The sequence below is a fragment of the Chiloscyllium plagiosum genome, unplaced genomic scaffold (assembly GCF_037043375.1).
Source record: "Chiloscyllium plagiosum isolate Xiang-an unplaced genomic scaffold, Cpla_swu_hap1 HiC_scaffold_36, whole genome shotgun sequence".
In the NCBI taxonomy this organism is placed as follows: Eukaryota; Metazoa; Chordata; class Chondrichthyes; order Orectolobiformes; family Hemiscylliidae; genus Chiloscyllium; species Chiloscyllium plagiosum.
In genome coordinates, this window is record NW_028270174.1 from 39268154 (window position 1) to 39291620 (window position 23467).

Sequence of the window (23467 nt, forward strand, 5' to 3'; positions counted from 1 at the left end):
GTTTCAGGTAGTAAGGTTGAGATGACTGAAGGTGATGCCATGGATTGTAGAGCAAAAGGAAATTAGGAATTACTGAAGCAAGAGCAGCTTCAGCTGAGTAGAAGAAGAGAATCCACAAAAGACAGTTGTGTTGTATGTGAATTGGAATGGGACCAGCATCCTTTGGGGGGGGGAGGAGGGAGGGGGGAGACATTTGCTTGTCCTGTTTGGAAGGAGGACAGGGGAGCATGTGACTGGAACGGTCTCTTTGATCCAGATAGAATGCTTAGCACGGAGAGATGAACAGCCAGATTTAGAAATTTCGAAGTGTCAGCAACTGAGTCAAGAAGGCTAAGACATTATCAGTGAATTTGGCAAGTTTAGATGTATTTATTTTAGTACTAGGAGTCTGATAATCAATGTAAATGAGTTGCGGTTACAAGTTAAAACATGGGGTATGATGCCACTATTGTCACTCCAATCTCTTTGGCTATGGGAGAGGTACAGAGGACTAAAGGACATCCAATGTGGTCCTATTATCCAAGAAGGAAGGGATAAACCAAGAAACTAGAGGCCAGGCAGTTTAAGTTCAGCATGGGGAAACTATTGGAAGCAATTTTAACAGCATTAGTTTGTACTTAGAGAGGTAGAGATTAATCAAGAACAGTCAGCATGGTTTGGTTAAGGGGAGGTCATGAATGACTAACTTGAACAGATGACCAGGTGTGTTAATGAAGGTAATGCTTTTGATGTAATCTATTTGGATATCAACGAGGCTTTTGATAAGATCTCAAATGGTAAAAGCTCATGGCATCCAAGGTAATTTGGCGAATTGGATCCCAAATTAGCTGAGTGGCAAGAAACAGAGGGTGATGGTCATGTGTACTGGTCACTTAAGGTAGCAGGATAGCAAAATAAGATCGTTAAGAAGGCATAAAGGATGTGGGCCTTTATTAGCTGAAGCACAGAGTTTATGGGAAGGGAGATTATGCTGAAACTTTATAAAAAGTTGGTTCGGCCACAGCTAGAGTATTATTGTACAGTTCTGGAATCCACATGAAAGGAGGGATGTTATTGCAGTGGAGAGGGTGCAGAGGAGATTTGCCTGGGTTGGAGAGTTTCAGTTATTAGTAGAGATTGGGCAGATGGGGATTGTTTTCTCTGGAGCAGAAGAGACTGAGGAGTTACATGATCAGATGTATAAAATTATAAGGGACTAGATAAAGCAGGCAGGAGGGGAGATCAGTGATGGGGGCGTAGAGTTAAAGTTATGGGAGGTGATGAGAATTTTCTTTTCATTTGGAAGGTTTCAAGAATTTAGAACTCACTGCATGTAGGAGTGGTAGAAGCAGAAACCCTTATAACATTTAAGAAATACTTAGATGTGCACTTAGCGATGCCAAGATGTGCACTTGGCTTTGGGCCAAGTGCAGGAAAATTATATGAATGAATGTTTATTATCACGTGTATTTTACAGTGAAATACAATTAAGTACAGTGAAAAGCTTTTAATTGTCACCATAATCCGGCACCATTTTAATAGTTTAAGAATAACAGAAAATGAAAAGATATAGCTTAAAGAGGTCTACCTGCATAGGGATTCTGAGTTGGCCTAGAACCACCACTACCTCACCAGACCCAACTAACTTCGAAGTTGCTGATCCTTGGCACTTTCTTTCACTGCTGGGCTGATTGACCTTTGCCATCGCCTCTGCCAGGCACACCAATGTCGGAGGCTATCATTGCAGTTGATGTTGCCATAATACCTTCTTGCCACTGCCATTGCGGGACCCTAACAATGATGAAGGTGCTGATCCTCAGGTGCCATCTTTTGTCAGTGAGCTAATCCCAGCGGTGTTACCTCAGGGTGTGTTCACTTCCACACTGGGCTCACTCTCTCTCTGCTGTTGGCAAGAATACCCAGTCAGGTTTGGCACACTTTCCTAGTTTCACTCGTTAATTTAAGACACTTAGAAGGAGAATGCCGTGATCTCTGATTATGTGCAAATTTCCTTTTTGGTGACTTTCTGTTTTTTTTTTAACTTAACTGATTTGTACATAATATCTCTATAATCTGGGCAGTCCTAATTTTCTGTGCAGATTGCCAACAATGAACAGGCCAAATTAATCCAGCTGGAGTCACAGTACTTACAGAATACAATGTCCATTTACTGTCAGATTCGGCACATAGTCTTCCATTTCTACTGAAACATTTTCTTTCATCACAGCGCTGGTAATGATGTAATCATTCCTAAAATGCATTCTCTTCAAGTTCTCAGGATGCATCCTTTTCTGGAACATGGATCCCCATTTATAGCATCTCTTTCTGGAATTCATCTTTATTATTGCACCTGAAGAACACCCCAGCATTCAGTATCTGATACTGTAAACGTTGCCTGTGAAACGTGTTTTTACAGAAAATTCATCTGATGGAATTATGCCACTAGATTCTAAACAGATACACATGTTTAAGAATTACCTGACCATACAATTGGTATTTTGTGGTCCCAACAGTAAAACGCAAACTGTCCGGTAGACTGGAAAATACACTGTTTCTCCACACAAGGAAAATGAAAGCTCCTCAGACATTTTGCAGTAGTACAGCCTATCGAGGCACCATATTTCTTGCATACTCGACATTTTAGTCTTGAAGCTCTCTTCAGCTCTTTTTGGATATTTGCTGCTGGGAAGCCATGAACTCCTTCATTCTCTTTCCCATGTTGATACAAGCCACTTGACATAATTAGACAACAGTAATGCAGTAATCCCATTATCGTAAGTTTTCTTGTCACCATATTTTTCAGGACAGTCATCATTCCATCGACAAAATGCAAAAGGGATTTTGTCCCTCTCCAGCTTCTGTTTTGCATTTGTGGCAACATTAACTGCAGCACCTGATTTGGAAAACTTTCATAAAGCTGGCTTCCCCGTCAGCTGTATTGGCCGCTTACACCAGCCCCTCTCCTCCCTCTTTGTTATCCTGATTAGAATAGTTAGGCGGTTTTGGCCAGTGCAGAGTCTGTGCGCCAAAGGTCTTTTTTCTCTGCTGTAGGCCTCTATGACTCTCTGATGACTACGGATAAGATCTTGAAGGAACAAGAGATATTTACAAAATTATGAAGGAGAAGCTAATAGATGGCTTTCTAAACAACAACAAGGATTTTCAATTCAGTGCACTAAGGAACAGGGAATTTAGTAAAAACACAATTGATAGTTCAAATGAATGCGATATGGCTGGAGAAATTGCTTATGCAGGATGCAACTTCTCAGGCCAGGAAGAAGGAAGTTCAAGAAATTAACAACATATTTTGTATTATGCATCTGATTCATTAATTATTGAATCCCAGATCAGGAAATACTTGGTTCACAGTATAGCCATTCACAACTACATCACCACTTTGGTGAATTAATGCATTACGTTGAATAGTTTTTTACATGGTGGATTATTTTTCTAATATTGACTTGTGGTTTTGCTGCATCGTAGAGGGAGAAACTTCCCTCAGGGCTTTTCCTGAAAGTTACTGTGCAATTACAGCTCTACAGACAATATCAGAAATATCAAGCACTTTATCAACTTGCCCAGTATTTCACATGCTGTGTGAAAAAATTATTCAAAATTGATTTTCATCTCTTGATTATAACAGCATGCATGTATACTTTGCAAAGTAAATTTTGGCATGAAAAATCACTTCTTCTTTCTCAAAGGACAGGTTATTTATTATTTAGTCTAGTGGATTCCCAATATTTTATACTGGCAATGACAGAGATGGTTAACTGAGTTGGCTAGATGGCTGGTTTGCACTAAAAAGTGATGTCAACAATATGGGATCAATTCCGACACTGGCTGAGTTCACCTTCTCAATCTCATCCCTTGCCTAAGATACAGTAACCCTCATGTTAAATTCACCAGCAGCCGTTGCTGTCTAATGACGGGACAGCTCTATGGTCGGCTGGGCTGCGACAACTAATACATTTGCAATAGCATTTCTCAGCCTTCTTGCTCTCCAAATCATTAAAAATAAATAGCAACTTACTTTAAGGAAATTTTTTCTCCTCTCTTAAATTTTCTTTCTAACCCCATCCACTTAACTCATGCTGATGTTTGGTTGCCAATATACTCCTAGCAAAGAGGTGAATCACAACATAACCCCCAGAGCCCGGGACATGGAAGACATCAAGACCCAATAACCAGGGCCTAGGTCTCAAAGAAGCTTGTTTGGGGATGGGGCTGTTGTCCTTGGGTTGGGGTAAACCTGCTGTCCTCAGGTTCAGAGCGGTGCCAGTAGCAGTGCCAGGGCTTGTGAATTCTATGCTTGGCTCAATTTTTGCGGCTTGAGAGTAGGGTATGTGAATTTTGCACAGATTAAAGTTAAGTTGCACCTTGTTCTTATCCAGTTACCAAAAGCATTTAGATTAGATTACTTACAGTGTGGAAACAGGCCCTTCGACCCAACAAGTCCGCACTGCCCCGCCGAAGCGCAACCCACCCATACCCCTACATTTACCCCTTACCTAACACTACGTGCAATTTAGCATGGCCAATTCACCTGACCTGCACATCTTTGGACTGTGGGAGGAAACCGGAGCACCCGGAGAAAACCCACGCAGACACGGGGAGAACGTGCAAACTCCACACAGTCAGTCGCCTGAGGCGGGAATTGAACAGTCTCTGGCGCTGTGAGGCAGCAGTGCTAACCACTGTGCCACCGTGCCACCCATTCTCTAGCAATGCAAATTCAATTAGTGAACTAGATTTCCTGTTGAGTTTGGGAAATCAGGCAGCTTTCCAATTTTGGAAACCTGAGTCAACTTCCCATACTCACCATAGTTGTTTTTCCTGGAAATTGGATAGCCAGGGTTCCCAAGATCTGAAGCAAAGTCAATGTAGTAATGGTGGTGAATTGAGTTGTTAGAAAGTCTGCATAGGTTTGCTGGGTTAACAGCCTAACTCTCCAAATAAAAAAAAAGTTCTTAAGTCCTTTAAACCTCATCCCAAACTTCCATTACCGCTGCCTCTTGGCATCTCCCCTCCCATCAACATATACCCTTCACCTCCCCTCCCATCACCATATACCCTTCACCTCCCCTCACATTTCCTTGCTTCTTCTGTGCCCCCTCATAGCACCCATCCCTCCTCCATGCCTCCCAAACATGCTATGCAGACTGATTTTTCTCATGCTCCCTCTTAGCTCTCTCAAATTTGCCATGCCTCCTCTAAAACTCTGCACCTCCCATGCCCCCGCATATTCCCATTTCAAATTCCATATATCCTCCTATCCACCAATGTCCTTTGAAAGCTCCCATGTCCCAAGTATCCTCCAAATCCTCTCACCATGTCCCTCAGGGTATGTTTGAATTGGATGCAAAAATGTTTAAGAATCTAACTGAGCTGTCACACGCAAAGATACTTCCTACTAAGTAAACCTTCTATCCATAAAACATCAAAGAGAGATAATCCTTTAATGACATCAATATGGTCAATAAAATGTGAACATAGTGGTTCTATATCTTTTGAAACTGGTAGCTTTCATCATGGTTCCAGAAATCAATCAAATTTCAGGAAAATGTCAGCATCTTAAAAACAGGAGTCCAGTGAAACTGAAATACACTTTTATTAAGCTAAAAATGGTGTTTTGTTTCCATTTCAAAGCAGTTTGTTTATCAATTAATGCAGTGTACTGGTGCTTACATTTTCATTTGTTAACATTCCACGAAAGGAACATTTTTTTGCAATATTAAAGATGGCTGTGCATTTAAATTTTAATCTAAAACATGGCAATAAAGTTTCCCAGAACATTTTCCTACTATCCTGAATGTATTATGGCACTTTTTTGTTTGGAAAAGTATACTTATGTACATCAACAGTAATGGAATGATCAACTTCTCTTTGCAGAGCAGAGACATGTAATCAATCAGGGCATTAAAGCACATCTACAGTCCAAAATAGTCTAACATTTAAAGGAATCAATACATTTAACAGCTGTCAAAATATGGTCTACTAATCTTATCTATTGTTATGAAGTTGAAGGTGTGTACTGTACCTTTAAGAGAAAGTGATTGCTGTTCTCAACTGATAGATTACTTGTGTATATGACTAGATGTCAGTCCCAGAGTGTACTGGAAAATTGAAAATATGTAACATTTGGCTGAGAAATGGATACCTGAGTTTTGGGTACTGTTTTGACAACAATTCAAATTTGAAAAATGTGTTGCTGGAAAAGCGCAGTAGGTCAGGTAGCATCAACAGAGCAGGAGAATCAACGTTTCGGGCATAAGCCCTTCTTCAATTCAAATTTAACCAGTTTAAATTTTGCCCCAGGATACTAAAACCCAATCGAGTTTGAATGTACTGTTTTGCCAACATTGAATCAATGAGATGATTCGATGTTGGGGGATATAAAATGCGAACATTTTCAAAATTGGTCAGAGAGTAACTGCCGTAGAGACAGAAACACATAGAGAGCTAATTGCCCATCTAACATCTTGATCTCAAAGAAATTAGAAAACACTCTCTATCAAAGTACCTTTTCATATGAAACATACTCACAGTAAAAAGAAAGAAGACGAAAGAAGAAAGACACAGAAAACAATAGCTGCTGTGTGGTTTTGAAATTAAGTTGATGTAATTTTAGTAAGTGTCTTATTGGAACAGCATATTATTATAGAGTTGGAGGCAGATAGTAAGCAGTTAAGAGAAAGGGGGGGCTTAGAGTTGTGAATAGTTGTTGTTTAATGTTCACTTTTAGAGTTAAAAAATAAATTGTTTTCTTTAAAAATAGTGGAATTTGGAGGCTCTATCAACAAACAAGAACTGGTCTGAACTGAATTTAGAGTTGAAAAGTGTGGCGCTGGAAAAGCACAGCAGGTTAGGCAGCATCTGCAGAGCAGGACAGTCAATGTTTCAGGCATAAGCCCTTCATCAGGACTGAATTTTTATCAAAGGAGACTGAAACCAGTTAGACATGAACAAACTGGAATCTCCTGTTTGATTTACATGTTTATGAGATGTTCACATATATAGAAAAAGAAAAATTGCTTATAACCATCTAGCTTGGAGATAATTAACCCAGGCTTGGGAACACACAAATGAGCTAAATTTCAGACAACTGTTTTGCCAGAGCTGGGGATGGAGGATTTGTACCCAGAACTGGAGAAGATTTGTCTCATGCTCTCAGGTCTCTCAGAAAGAACAAAAGCCAGTGACTGCAAGTTATACAAACATCAGAAAACCAAGAATACACAGATATCTGCAATATTGACTGTTGCCATTGACTCAGGACATATCTAACTGGCTGTAATCTCAAATTAAAATCTAACACTTAAAGAATACAATCAGGAATTTAAAATGCATATTATTTTACCTTATTTTTGGTTCTGGATGCTATCCCCTTTTTAACTTTACTTGTGTTTGTGTGTACATGCTTCTGATGTTACGTTTTTATTATTTTTCTTGGGGTTAACAAGCACAGTAATAGAATTGCTCTTCCAGTCATTCGAGAAAATGTGTAATAGGCTTCCTATTGTTTCTGATGAACTAGATAATGGCATTTTAATTGCAAAGAGGTATGGTTGCATGATTTAAAAAAAACACATTTTCTGCAGCCAACTGAGGAGAATTAAAAAGGGGAGAGCCAATTCATCCCTCCTTACTTGGTTTTAACACAGTTCGTGTTGGAATGCTCCAGACTCCTCAGCATTCTTTCTCTAGTGGTCACAAACTCGCCAACATTACTTTTTTTTAGCTCTTCCAAAAAACATGCTTGCACATAAATAGTGCACAGAAGGAAATCAAAATTTCTATGGTCTTCACAATGTAACTTCAACTTTAGCAGAGATAAAAATAGCACAAGGTCTGAGATGATTTGTAGACGCCAGTGTGGGAGTGGGGTCTGCAAAGTTAAAAATCACACAATACCAGGTTATAGTCCAACAGGTTGATTTGGAAGCACTCGCTTTCAGAGAGCTGCTTCTCCATCAGGTGGTTGTCATCAGGTGATCAGATGCACAACCACCTGATGAAGGAGCAGCTCTCCGAAAGCGAGTGCTTCCAAATAAACCTGTTGGACTATAATCTGGTGTTGTGTGATTTTTAACTTTATACAAGGTCTGAGATGCACTGCAAATTGAAATTTAAAGTCAAAATTCCTCAGGTCTAATTTCTTGAAGCCATTCACCTCTCATCAGAAGACAAAAACTCCAGTCTCCTGTCTTATTTTTTCCTCTTAGTGCTACTGAGTGCTACAATATTCTTTCATTTTGTCTTAATTCTCATGCTAGTGCTGCTAGCTGCCAATTTGTATGGTGGGTACAATAGCTGCAGTACAAAAATTAATTTGCTAGGTTTGCTAATATGGTGGCCAGGCAAACCCATCTGCAATTTGCTAATCCGTATGGCTCAGTACAGGATGGTGCATTTTGCTTGCATTTCATAGGGTACAACATTGAGCTCTTCTCCAGGTTTTAGGTACTTCAAACATGCCAACACTTCAGTCAATATTGGGGAACTACTGCACAGTTGGAGAAGGTACCTGTTAGATGTACCTGGTGTCCTGGGGAACAAGATTTCATCACAAGGCTCTATATGTAACATTCTTATGTACAAATTGGTGCAATGTATTCCTACGTTAAAATAGTTGCTGCATCACTGCATTTGAAATGATTTTCTGAGATACATGATCACGTGCTATCCAAGTACAAGATTTTTATTTTTGAAGTTTAATAAAGTTCACTTTCTTCACCCTCTAGTTTATCCAGCAGAGCACTGTTGAGAAAGCAACCACGATAAGGTATCTCTGCCAATGCTGCAATTGATAAGAGGTTACAACATGTCTGGTTTGACTTGTGCTTTTAATTTTCAATCTGTCCCTTTGGAGAAAAGCCCAGACTTTACTTACTAGTTTGCCTTTCATGGTCCAGTGATGATCAAGAACCCATGCGAGAAATTGGGCAGAATGCTGCATCCAATCATTCCGTTTCATAGCATGTTGCTGAAATAATGTGATGTTCCATTGCATTTTACAGCTTTAATTTTACAGGATTCCCTCCTCCACAATGGAGGTACTTGGCCCTTTTTGTATACAGTAATTTTTAAAAAAGTCTTAATCTTATCTTATTTCATTAAGGCTACACATGTACATAAACTTGTTCTACCTTTGTTTGCTTTTGCATAAACTGAATAAACTAGACTGCCGGTTTATCGGTTTATGCTTAAGACAGTTTCTCAGTGACCTTTGAGTATTTGTGCCACCAGTCACACCAACACACAGATTGTGTTTACTTTTTGAAAATCCCAATTCAAGTTTACCAAGTTTGCCAAGACCCATTCATTTAACCACTTAAGACAAATTAAAAAGCAACTTAATTTTCAATAAGTGTTTTCTAACCATCATTGAACAGAACTCTCATACTTCGGCAAATTGTATAATTCCAGTCAATACTTTTAAGAAGTGGACAAAGACAGGCCATTAAAATGGTTGCTGCAAGTCATGTAGCTATAGAATTTGAGTGACAGATAGCACCTAGTTTCAAGTGAATACCAAATAAAAAATGGACATTCATAGCCATTTGGAAATTCACACATCTCCTTGTTTATGGATGGGTCAGAACAAAGGGACAACAGAATCCCTAGATTGTCTCTTTCCAGGGTTGACTCACAAAAGAGATCAAAGTTCAATCTAAATGAATGGACATGATGAAGCTTCTGTGATAATATAATGGTTTTCTCATCCAAACTAGACTCGGTGATTGTCAAAGATGTTAAACAACACAGGACATTTGAATCAACTTCAGAATTACCTTTTTTTGTAAAAGGACCTTGGAACTTTTAAAAACACAAACAGATCAGCCATGATCTTATTGGCTGGCACTGCAGGCTCCAGGATCTGAATGGATTACTTCTGCTCCTATTTTGCATGCTTATATGTTTATACAAGCCATAAAGCCACCTGTTCATCGGTCAGAAATTAAGACTATGAATTAGCTACAAGTCACCAACCAATCAAGGTAGTTAACATCAATACCTTGGCAGTGGAAGACTCCAAGAGAGAAGGACTCCCTTAACCTATTCCAACTTGAAGTATACCTCAAGCTAATCTCATAGAATGTTGACTACAAGAACCCACACAAGTGCTGTGAATCCTTCACTTCACAAGGTCCTCACGTCAACTTTAAAGCATCAACTGAATTCAAGAAACCAGGCCTGCCCATAGTATAGAGGCTCAGTTAAGCATAATAATTCAAACTGCTATATTTTTCTGGCTCTGGCTGACAATGGAAGTGAGAACAATTGTGTGAGACATCACAATTAAATCAAATGAAATGTATGAAAATAAATACCTATTTTGTAACTTACAAGAGCTTGCTGCTGGAATGATTTAATTGTGATATACACATCAAAGGTGAGAAAACTCACACCTGTTTCACGCAAAACATTATGATTGTATGCAGAAGAGAATACATAAATTATATCCATGGCAAAAGCACTGATGTAAATGTTGTGGTTCTGTTCGCCGAGCTGGAAGTTTTTGTTGCAAACGTTTCGTCGTGATGATGTCGCCTAGCCAGGGGACGAAACGTTTGCAACAAAAACTTCCAGCTCGGCGAACAGAACCACAACAACGAGCACCCGAGCTACAAATCTTTGCACAAACTTTGAACTGATGTAAATGAAATATAGCAATGATAAAACATCCATTACTTAATACTTTTGTCAAACTTACATGGAACCTCATCTGGAAAATGTTCACTAATACCATTGCCAACATTGAAACAAATTATCATGCACCAAAAACATTACCATAAATGTTCAGATCTCAAGAATGAAAAAGGAAATAGAACAAAAAAAAAGACTTTGCAAGGATAAAGTGGATAACTGCAATAGTTAATGAAGAACTGAGTTACGCCATGAAGGAAGATCTCAGGTTTGAACTGCAATATATACGTTGCTCAATTTCAGCTTGACTCGCAGTAAAATTATTACAATTGGCCTTAGTATCCCTTAGTTATAGGACCAAGGTGTTACTTGGACAGCACAAAACTACACGATCATATGCAGGGCTGCATAAAGTGCATAAGAAGTGCAAAAACGCAAGACAGCACAGTAATTCCTGACACGTCAAGACAATAGGCAGAGTGGTGTACAAATTACAGTGTAATAGAAGAATGATAATTAATAAAAGACGAGAAATAAAACATTAAAACCCTCAAGTCTCTACTGCCACTGAATGAACTCATGGCTGATCTGTATATTAACACTCTCTTCCTCCATTACTTCAGAACCTTGTCATAGTTTTACCTAACAAAAATCCATCAACCTGCTTGGAACATTTCAACTAGTCGGGCTTCAAGAAGGTTTTGGGACTCACTATCCACCACATACATTTATATACTGCAAGAGGACAGAATGGAGATAGGCTGACATGGCTGACAATTGTGGAGTAGTCTGGAGGTGCTTACTGTGAAGAAAGACTGCTTGGGTATCTTCAGCTTATTTTTAAACAAAAATATATATTATTTTAAAATTTGACAATGTGGAATTGGGAGACTTCCAACCTAGTATTTTTCATCCTGTTGAATCGTGCAAAGAAAACATGCAGTCAATATTTATTTACAACCCTTTTGTGAAGGTGTTGGTTCTAGATGTGATACATCTCTTGGAGTATCTCTCTTCACTCCAAGAGACTGATATCTTGGTTAACCTTTAGGGGAGAAATGTAGAATACTGAAGTGTCAAATAAAATTACTGGAAAGCTTAATGCAGACTATAATACATTAGTATCGAGTGCCTTATTATTTATGGAGAGTGTGTGCTACTGCTATATTTTGTCATCTTCCATCATGTAAAATAATTTTTCTCCTGTGCTACTTCATTTCAGTAAAGCCTAATCAAGTTGACATCTACTGCTGCTGGGTATATTGGCCCTAAAAGAGTTCTTAAGCAAATGAAAAATATTGATTCCATTCCTGAGAGTCCTGGTTCCAATTTTCTAGAGGAAATTAAATCATGTATAAATCAACTGTCAGGCTCAAGCCTACCAGGAGTGAAATGTTACTTCCACTAAAGAAAAAAAAGGAAGTCTCTGTTACATTGAGGACATGCCAAGAGAAATAAAACTTTGCCGAAGCCAATATGAAAGCTATTTCAGATAATCAAAGTGGGTTAGAAAAGGAATCATATACTGTCTGACAATTTACACCCAGGCTATGGTTACTGAGGAAAATAAAAAAAAGATTTTCAGCCATATACCAGGAGAATATATAAAATATGATTTCTTTGTTAATCATTTATTCATTTCAAATTGTATTTTTAGGGGTTAATGGCTATAGACAAATTGTTAAACTGTGCTTGTGTGATTTTTTTAATATACTGTTGTACCTTATGGTGGTAGCAATGTGGGTTTAAACACTGAAATAATTTAATCTTGATTTCTGGTGTTCAGTTGGCTAAAGGAATTGTTAGCAAGTGCTTTTCCTGAATTCAGTGCTGTCTTTTCCTGTCAGGCTAAGTGACTACTGCCGGTCCTATAATTTGATTTGGATGCTTATGATGGAGAAAAGCTTTTCACAGTCTCACAACAGTCATCTTTACAGAAGCATTTTAGGTCATGAGTTTTCCCAGCACAGTCACAAAGGAGAGGATTTAAGGACCTTTGCTATACTTTATTTGATCAACAGAAGCACTGTATTGATTTATAACAAAGAAAGAAATCTTGGTACGGTTGATTAATTTTTGAAGAACTTATTAAAATATTCCAATAAATATTACATCAGTATCTAAAAGAACAGTACTTACTAAAGAAGGTATGTGGTTATGCAGAAATGGTAAACAAAAATTATGTTTTTATATAGTGGCTATCAAACCCAGCACTGCCCCAAACACTTCACAGTCAAGTGACTTTTCAACTGTAGATCCCATTATAATGTAGGAAATGGAATATAACTAGATGATTCAATTTTGAGTTTTGAAGTTGGTTTAACTATTTGGACTAAAATGTATAGGGAACAAAGTTATTAGATAATGGGCTGACTGGCATATCGAACTTAGAACATGTAATAAGGCTTTGCTGAAAACCCAGAATTCCATTAGTCTATTGGAACCCAGACATACAAAGTAAAACACTATTTGTTTGGCAGCTTTTTTCTTAAATCTATTTGGCAAATTGCTCAATTTTTATCTTCATACTAAACAAAGTTTTGGTTTGGATTGTAGTTTCCACTAGTGATGCTTTAAAGGTCTGGTTGGCTGCCACTTGTGTAGCATATTAATAACAGGTGCTTTAAAGGAAGTTTTGATTTTTATAAGCATTTCCACACATGGAATTGTTACATAGAGTTCTGTTTCTGGGTCATGTGTAAATTGAGTGAATGGGCATGTAAATGCTATGAGATGGCATGGACAGTACAGGAACCGTGGTGGAAGGTTGGCTGAGGGTCATGTAATGGCATGGATGGAGCATGGAAGTAGTGGGGCTGGAATGTGATGGGTGAGGGCTGGAGAGTCTAATATTAAATGAAATGACTGGTATAATGTCAAAGCAAACAGAGATAAGCCTTTTAACTAGCCCCTGCCTCAACACACTGAGGCCAACTCCAAAGTTGTTAAGGATGGCAAGCCTGACTCCATCCCACCTAAAATGATAACTGTACTTTTTGAGGCCCATTTTCCTTAGATAGGTGCACTGAGGTGGTAATTTTCTTGACTGCAGCCGCCCATCTTCTACCATGAAAATCCTGCCCATCATTTGAGATTATAGGTACAGACATATTTCTAAATGTGGTCTGCAAAAGATTGGCTTGCCAATGACATTCCAGGCTACAGATTTGGATTTCTCCAATAGCATTATCTTAGTTGCACCTATCAGAAATCATTGGGTAGGGCTTTTCAAAGTGAAGGGCCTGACCTCTGGTGTGGTTTTGGCTGTGTTTAAAATCTGTGAGGCCCCTTGCATCTTTGTTTTCTATAGTTGGCATGACCTAATTGGTCAAACTTTGAAAGCAGATTTCTGTCCTGAAAAAACAAACCAATGAAATGATGGATTTTTAAACTGAAAAACCTGACAGTCTGAACAGCTAACCCTTCCCCCCCGCCCCCCAAATTTCAAAGGACTCCAGTTTCCCTGCTCCTGCTCTTACAAGTCTTCCATTCCCTAACATACACAGGTCATGGCAATTTTCAAGCCTTAAAATGAAGTCACAATGGGAAAAGGTTTGGAAAGAGCTTCATTGGTTAATTCAAACCTAAGTGTCTTTTTCATTGATAACTGATACATAAAAAAGATAGAGCAACCAGAAGGTCAACCACAGAATTATGATCATTTCTACCTGTATAGCTTCCATTTGATGGTTCCAGTGCAAGGAATAAATTACAAAGACAACAGAATTTGGCCTTTTTTTGAAAATAGTCAGAAGATGAGAAGCAGCCCCCTTAAAGAGCTGAAGAGAGGCTGCAACTTTTCACATTGCACATTTTCATGAATTATAAACAACTAAATCGCATACTTCCTCAGAGTCTGTGAAAGTATTTAAAAATGAAAAGCACAAGACCATTCTGTCTCCACCCAAACAACAATGTGCAATTATAAAGTGCCTTCACTGTAATAAAACACCCAAAGGCACATCACAGGTTACCAAACAAAATTATATTTTGTTATAAAGTATATTAGAAGAGGTCAGAAGCTTAGTTTAAGGAATAACATAAAGGAGAAGATGGTTAAGAGTTCTTGGGAAGGAATCTTCCAGCTTAGGGGTCTAGGCAAGTAAAAGCAAAGCTCCTGTCAGTGGAATGATAAAATTTCAGAATTTGTAAGAGGCCACATTTAGAGGAAGACAAAGTTGTGTAACTGAAGGTAGTTACAGACAAAGAGAAAGTGTGGCTATAGAAGGATTAAAAATAAATGAAAAATTTAAAATTCAGGCATTGTCATACTGGGAAGTGAACAGCAGAGTTTTCATAGCTTAAAAATGTGTTGCTGTAAAAGGTTATGAAGAGTGTAAAATGGAAAGGCAGCCAGGACAACAGTGGAATGATTGAGACGAGAGTTTTAAAAAATGCATGGATTATTCACATTTTACATAGATGATTTGGATTTGGGGACCAAGTCTTGGGTGTCAAAGTTTGCAGATGACACTAAGATGTGTTAAAAATCACACAACATCAAGTTATAGTCCAACAGGTTTATTTGGAAATATGAGCTTTCAGAGCCCTGCTCCTTCACCACCCTACCCCAGTCCAGCACCTCTACATCATGAATAAGATGAGTGGTAGAGTAAAACTTGAGACGACTGTGAAACTTTGCAGAGGGACATAGATAGTTTAAGTGAGTGGGCAAAGGTCTGGCAGATGGAGTACAATGTTAATAAATGTGAAGTCATCCATTTTGGTAGGTATAACAGTAAAAAGGACTATTATTCGAATAGTAAAAAGTTGCAGCATGCTGCTGTGCACAGGGATCTGGGTGACCTTGTGCATGAATCACAGAAGATCGGTCTATAGGTGCAACGGGTAATTAAGAAGGCAAATGGAATTTTGTCCTTCATTGCTAAAGGGATTGAGGTTAAAAGCAGGGAGGTTATGTTGCAGCTGTATAGGCTGCTGGCGAGGCCATACCTGGAGTACTGCGTGCCGTTTTGGACTCCTTACTTGGGAAAGAATGTACTGGCACTTGAGGGGGTGTGGAGGAGGTTCACTAGGTTGATTCCGGAGTTGAGGGGTTTGGGTTATGAGGAGAGACTGAGTAGGCTATGACTATAACATTTGGAATTTAGAAGAATGAGGGGGGATCTTACAATAACACATAAAATTATGAAGGGAATAGATAAGATAGAAGTAGAGAGGATTTTTCCACTGGCAGATGAAACTAGGACACGAAGACATAACCTCAAAGATAGAGGGAGCAGATTTAGGACCGAATTGAAAAGATACTTGTTTACCCGGAGGCTTGTGAATTTGTGGAATTCCACGTCTAGTAAAGTGGTTGACGTTTCTTCATTGAATGTATTTAAAGCTAAGATAGTTAATTTTCTGAACAGTAAATGAATTAAGGATTATGGTGAGAGCTGAGGCCATGAAAAGATCAGCCATTGAATGTCAAAGTGGGCTTAAAAGGCCAGATGGTCTACTCCTGCTCCTATTTCTCATGTTTTTATAGATCATTCGTGCAGTGAATGAATTGAGGCAGTAGTACAGTAGGCCTATTTTACAAAGGTTCTTAACTGGTCCTGATGAAGAAGAGGCTATAGAGTCAGTCGCTCAGTTCAGGGATTGCCAAAGTTTGAATGATTGTCTTTATCAAGAGTCAAGAGTAGCTTTATTTGTCATTCCTACCACATACAACTGATACTGTAAAAATGAGACAGGACCAAGGTGTTACTTGGACAGCACAAAACTACACGATCATATGCAGGGCTGCATAAAGTGCATAAGAAGTGCAAAAACGCAAGACAGCACAGTAATTCCTGACACGTCAAGACAATAGGCAGAGTGGTGTACAAATTACAGTGTAATAGAAGAATGATAATTAATAAAATATTGTTCTAGCAGCAATTCAAAGTCGTGTAAACAGTTTCAGATGGAATAGAGTCTGATCATACAATGTTAAGGAGCTTGATGGCCCGGGGGAAGAAACTATTGCACAATCCGGCCGTGAGAGACCAAATGCTCCTGTACCTTCTGCCTGATGGCAGGAGGGAGAGGAATTTGAGTGAGGGGTGTGTTGGGTCTTCCACAATGCTCTTAGCCTTTGGGATGCAGCGTGTGGTGTAAATGTCTATAATGGAGGAAGAGAAACTGTGGTGATCCTCGCAGCTGTCCTCACTATCCGTTACAGGGTCTTACGATCCGAGATGGTGCAATTCTCGAACCATACAGTGATGCAGCAGCTCAGAGTACTCTCAATGAACCCTCTGCAGAATGTGGTGAGGATGGGGGTGGGAGGTGGGCTTTCCTCAGCCTGCTCAGGAAGTAGAGACGCTGCTGGGCTTTCTTGGCTATGGAGCTGGTGTGGAGGGACCAGGTGAGATTCTCCGCCAGGTAGACGCCAAGAAATTTGGTGCTCTTCACGATCTCCATGGGGAAGCCATCGATGTCCAGCGGAGAGTGGTCATTCCATGCCCTGCTAAAGTTAATAACCTTCTCTTTTGTTTGTCCATGATCAGAGATGGGTTGTTGGCTCTGCACCAGTCCGTTAGCTGCTACATCTCCTCTCTTATGCTGACTCATTCCTGCTAATGAGACCCAATTACAGTCGTGTCATCAGCAAACTTAATGATATGATTTGAGCTGTGGACTGCTGCACAGTTGTGTATCAGCAGGGTGAACAGCAGTGCACTGAGCACACAGCCCTGAGGGGCCCCCGTGCTCAGTGTAATGGCGTTGGAGTTGCTGTTCCCAATCTGGACTGATTGAGGTCTCCCAATCAGCAAGTCCAACATCTAGAAGACAAAACTATAGCTTGCACTTGGTCTTTATTGAACTGGCTGTAAGATGGGTGCCTGCACTGAGTGATTCTACGTCACTTAATTATGGTAAACCAGGAGACACACTCACACAGTGAGGCATTTCTATTCTCAACATCTCCCCTTTATTGTCATTTTCCCAAGTTACACTATGCACACAACTGCTGTCATGAATTAGCAGTTTGCTATTCTCATCAATCTCAGCAGACCCATTGCACAAATAAAGTTTAATCTTATAGAGGTCTGCATGATGTGGACTATGATGAGAAATGCAGCAGAAGGGTACACAGGTCCAGTGATGTCCATCTCGCATTAGGAACAACTTTGTGCGTTCTTTAACTTATGCGTGTTGATTCTTGCTAGGCAGCAGTGAGTTACCCATTAACAGGGATTATTGCTTGTTAATGACCTTATTAACTATCAATCTCACTTCAATCCTACTAGATACTGCAAGAAAAGTGGATGCTGAGAATTCTTGACATGAAAATTAGAGCAGATATCTGGCAACTTCATCTAGCTATGTGCTCCAAAGGACCTTAATAGTAGACGCAAGGCACCAACATAGAACATTACAGGACAGTACAGGTCCTTTGGCCCTCAGGACATGATTCATGGGCACCGGCAACATGGACTCCATATCCATCAACATTGGCATCTGTCATGCCATTCTCTGAGAATCCAAATGGCACATCACTGATCCACTTGCAGTATGCTTCTAAACTTGAATGCTGCACCTTGGGGTGCAACGGCAGTGGTCATCGTAATTTTGTGGCAAGGACGCTGTGCTCTCAGGGATATGCACCCAGTTCCTGGATGGGGCAAGGCAGCATTTCCAGGCTGTTTGTTTGCTTTCAGAGTGCTCACTCATTTTGAGCTTACTTGGATGCTATCAGCATTTCTGTGTTGTGTTACCTTATCTTTTTGCACTTTCTCTATAAATACCAAGCTCGCAATGCTGTTGTATTGCCTTGCTATTTAACGCAGACATAAAGTCAGAATGTTTGTCATGGTTGTCAGCAATCCTCAGTCAAGAGAAATAACTTTGACCACTAGGCACAGTAGGTCAGGATTGCCTCTGATATCAGTCCAGGGGCTTGGACACGGTCCGTTTAACCGCTCAAGGCAGTCAGAATCAGGATTCTCTCCTCATAACGGGCAAGGAGCTGAATGCTAGGCAGTACATGAGCCATCCTGACTCTTCCTGCCCTAATTGGGGTGCTTTCCTCATGGAATGAGAGGTAGGCAAGTATTAAGGCAAATGAAAGCGGGTGGGATAACTGTTAGTTTTAGTCTTGTTGGAGAAGGGTCCAGCATTGTAACAGCATAATTAGTGGTGTTGGGTTTGGGGTGGGTCACAGCGAATGAGGGAAGTTGTTGCAAGCAATTACGCATGACCTCTGATGGAAGGTGCGTACATAAGTAGAGTAGCATAGATAGAATGAGTGTGAGGTTATGGAGGGAGGATCGAGGCAGCTATACTGGAGGAGTGAAGAAGGTCAGTGACCTTTTTTCTACATTTTGCCAGGCAGCTGGGACTGTATTGATACAGGTGGCAACCTAAAATCAGACTGGCATGGTCTGATGATCTGGCCTCCACTGCTGGTCATAGAAGACGAGGACATCATACCCCTACAACCCCTTGTTGACCAGGGCCTTCAGGTACCTGCCAATTTTCCCTTGTTTGTCGTGCCCGGACAAATATCAGGAACCATGCAGGCTAGCTGTGGACTAACAACACTTGCCCAGATGCATAACAGCATTTTTAAGATGGTACCAATGCCAGGGATGTGCATCTGATCTGGGATAGCCTGGTAGTGGTAAGTCATTCTGGGCATGGTGAGTGGCCTCCCTTGTCTTTCATACGTGGTCATTTGCTTGAAGCAGATAGAGTGCGTTTGCCATACAAACTAATGTTGTAGGTGTGAAGTTGATGTCACATGGTGGCATATAGTGACATGTCCACCCCCTGAACTGTTCAACACTTCTCACCATTACAAGCTGTCTGCCTCTCCCTTTCTCAGAAAGGCAATGAAAGCCACAAAAGCTGCAAACTGTAAGTTAGCATTAAAGACCCTGTGCAGTAAGAAAATAATGTAAAGTAGACAGAGACTGGCAAACTCCAACTAAGAGTAAAGTAAACTGGCATTAAGAAAGCAGATGATGCAACCTGTGTAGACTTATGAGATTCATTTGTAATCCCCGCACTCAAAGCAACTAGGCAAAAGCATGCAAGTCACAAGTATCCCACTGTGCTCCACTGTGATGGTTTCATTGGGCTAAAATGGTGTGTGAGTTGGTTTGATGATGATGACGATGTGTGAAAATGGTGGTTTGCTGATGATGACTTGCTAAGGAGGAAGGTGGCCATGAGCATGCAAAAATGTTGCTTTGAAGAAGCAGTTGCATGATGGTCAGGATAAGCATTCGGTAAGCTGCAGCCACAAGGTACCTGCGCTGATTTACACGTTGGGAATTGGTGCCATCCAACTTCTCAGGATTGGAGAGGGGAATTGGAATTGGCATATGCATAGAGTGAATTGAAGCTTTAATGGAATGCAAGTACATCAAAACAAGGTTGTCTCTGCTCAATGCTGAGATTCTGAAATTGCTCTTCAAGGTTTGAGTGAAGCATCAGAAAAGTTTTTCTCAACATCGAAGCTCTGATTTCTTCATGCCCTTTGTAATTTCCCTCTTGTATAATTGTTCACACAACACCAGGAGGAAAGAGAAAAAATCTGTCCCATGTTTGAACAGTTAATGCTATTGCGATTCCAAATGCTTACCGAATATCTAATTGCTCCTTCACAGAATTTAAGAACCTTGTATGTCAAGGTTCTTACATAAGATAAGGGTTGATGGCAATGAAGGCAATATATTGGAATGAATAAACAATTGAATAAAGGATAGAAAACAAAGAGTAAGAATAAATGGATCCTTTTCTGGTTGAGCTTTTGCAAGGCTAAATATTCCTAAAGAAGGGCTCATGCCCGAAACGTCGATTCTCCTGCTCCTAGGATGATGCCTGACCTGCTGCGCTTTTCCAGCAACACATTTTCAGCTCTGATCTCCAGCACCTGCAGTCCTCACTTTCTCCTAAATATTGTGACCTCAACTACTCACAAGAAGGGCTGAATACAATGCAGCCAAACATTTTGAACATTTAAAACATGTGGGAAAGTAAAGTGCGAGGGGAACAGACACTAGAAAAGGATATAGATGGACCAAGAGAACATGCAAGGAGGGTGCCGAGTATGGGAAATGTGAGGTTATTCACTTGTAGGACGTGGGTGTCGTTGGCTGGCCACAATTTACTGCCCATCCCTAGTTGCCTCTGAGGAGATAGTAGTAAGCTGCTTTCTTGAACTACTGTAGTACATGTGCTATAGGCAAACCCACTAGGGAGGGAATTCCAGGATTTTGGCCCAGCTACAGTGAAGGAATGGTGATATACTTCCAAGTCAGAATAGTGAATAGTTTGGAGGGACACTTGCAGGTAGTGGTGTCCCCATGTCCTTCTAGATCTAAGTAATTGTGGGATTCCAAGAAGCTATCTAAGGATCTTTGGTGAAATGATGCAGTGCACCTTCTAGCTAGTACACACTTGCTACTGAGAGTTGGTGGTGAAGGGATTGGATGTATTGATAAATACTGAATTGAGAAGCTGCAGCTGCAGAAATCATTGTGAATTATTCCTGCTGTATGGTATTCATGCAATGGAGGTCACTATTATTTTTGTGCATCAGGTTTACAGTAAAACTGGTGAACCTTGCATAAAATGACTGCAGATTTTGCACAGATTCTATAACAATCCTGAAAAAGGCTCCTTGCAGGAATTTTCTCCAACAGCTATGGAGAGGTGTCTCTAATCCTCTTCACAGTGTCATGGTTAGTATACTCATCCACCCACAAAATACCACCATATAAGGCAGTAAAAATCTTATGCATGTACATATCGCCAAATGACAAAGCTCCTCCAGCACTGCACTTCTGTTCCTTTACTGGTTTGACTTGCTGTGACTGGCTCTTGGGCCAAAACATTCACATAAATCTCTCCCTTCCAATGCCCTCCAGCACCTGAACTTCAGACACCAACACTTCAATAGCTCTGAGCGGAGTTTCTCAAACTGTCGACAGTCACTGTAGGTGTAGTTGTCCAGGATCATTATGCTCTCTGCAAACCTTCATACATTATCTGCGTTGCCAAACCTATCAGCCTCTTCTGATTATTTTTTCCTTGTGTAACTAAAATTGTATTACAGTTGGGGATTATTTTTAAGGTGCTCTAGTTCTTGATCCTTTGTTTTACATTGTGTTATGTCTTTTGTTTATCAGCTTTTTTATCTCAAGTTTTGCATCTTATTGATATATCAAATCTGAAGTAAGCACCCATTCATTGCTTTATTTAATACGAAACTTATCCTCATGGATTGTTCAATAAAAAAGCTTAATAATACATAACACATGATTAAATCAATAGTCAAGTGAATTACTTAACTGTACTTCTTGACACTACCATTTCTGATGTCCCATTTTCAAGCTTGCTACATCACCTTTGCTTTGTTTGTTTATCACTTTATATCTGTGTCCTCATGTTCATTTTTTTCTGAGCAGCAACAACTTCTTCCTATCTACTGTGCCCAGCCTGCTCACAATATCAATCTATCATCATAACAGAAGTTTCTCATTCCTGGGACAATTTCGGTAAATTGCTTCTGTATTTCATACATCTTTTGTATAATGTAGCACCTGCAACTGGATACAATACACTAGCTGAGGTCAAACAAGCATCTTCCTGCAATGACAGAGTTGTTCTATGAGAAAGGTTTGGGTAGAATGGGTCTTTGCTGTCTGGAGTTTAGAAGAATGCTAGGTGGTATTGTCAGTACCAAGGGCAATGGTTGTAGGATAAAAGGTCAGTCATTTTGAAATGAAAGGAGAAATTCTTTCACATAGATCGGTGAAGTTTTGGAGTTCTATGGATCGACAGCTATTCAAGGCTGAGAACATTACGTCTTTGGACTAAAAGTCTGAGGGTGGAAAATTGGGACTGACTTTGACAATCAGTCGTGCTCTTATGATTACATGGAAAATGATGTTTTGTTGATGGATCTTGTCATTGAGGGGCAGCAAGTAGATGATGAACTGAAGGGCCATAGATAGACCACCTGGCAGACTCCAGAGTTAATGCTGAAGCAGAAGGAATAAAAGTCATTTCAGGAGATTTTCAGATGGCAAAATGGTTAGACAGAAATTGAACCAATTCCAAATGGATGTGAAGTATTGTAGGAGGACAGTGCAGTTAACTGCAAAAAGCTGCAGTCAGGTCAAGGCTGATGAGGAGTGATTATATATCACATCACTGACAGAGAAATTTAATTTGTAATGAAGAGCATTGCAGCGCTGAAGCAGGGTTGAAATTTGACTGAAGGCTTAACACATTGAGCTGGCGAATGATAAGCTTAGATTTGGCAGGTGACATGTTTAGTGGCAAGTCAGTTAAGCAGGCTGTTTTGTACTAGATGTCGCTGTGTTTCTTGAATATTTTAGGAGCAGCATTCATTCAGGCAAGTAGAGAGTCTTCCATCACATTCCTGATTTGTATCTGGCCAGACTTTGGTGAATTACCTGTCATAGAATTCTCAACCTCTGGCCTGCACTTGCAGCTAAAATGTTTGAATTGCTGATCGAGTTCAGTTTTTGGTCACTGGTAAGCTGCAGGATATTGGTGGTCAGGGATTCAGCAATGGTTACATCAAGGGAATATGATTAGATTTTCTCTTGTAGGAGTTAGTCATTGCGTGATACATAATGGCATCAGTCCAAATCTATATGTTGTCCAAGTCTTACTGTATATGGAGATGGGCCGCTTCAATATCTGAGGAGTTGTAAATGGTGCTGAAAATGTGTTGCTGGAAAAGCGCAGCAGGTCAGGCAGCATCCAAGGAGCAGGAGAATCGACGTTTCGGGCATGAGCCCTTCTTCCGGGACGAAGAGAGCTTCTTCAAGGAAGGCATCCTTGCAAGAGGATTCGCAGTAGG

At 40.1% G+C, this 23467-nt stretch overlaps 1 protein-coding gene and 1 pseudogene across 4 annotated transcripts in view; both read right to left on the reverse strand.

Annotated features, from left to right (window-relative positions):
• The window catches only part of afg2a (AAA ATPase AFG2A), a 578508-nt gene that overhangs the window by 27074 nt on the left and 527967 nt on the right, over positions 1-23467 (reverse strand). The window lies entirely within an intron of this gene.
• Positions 1589-21592, reverse strand: LOC148139930 (G2/M phase-specific E3 ubiquitin-protein ligase pseudogene; annotated as a pseudogene).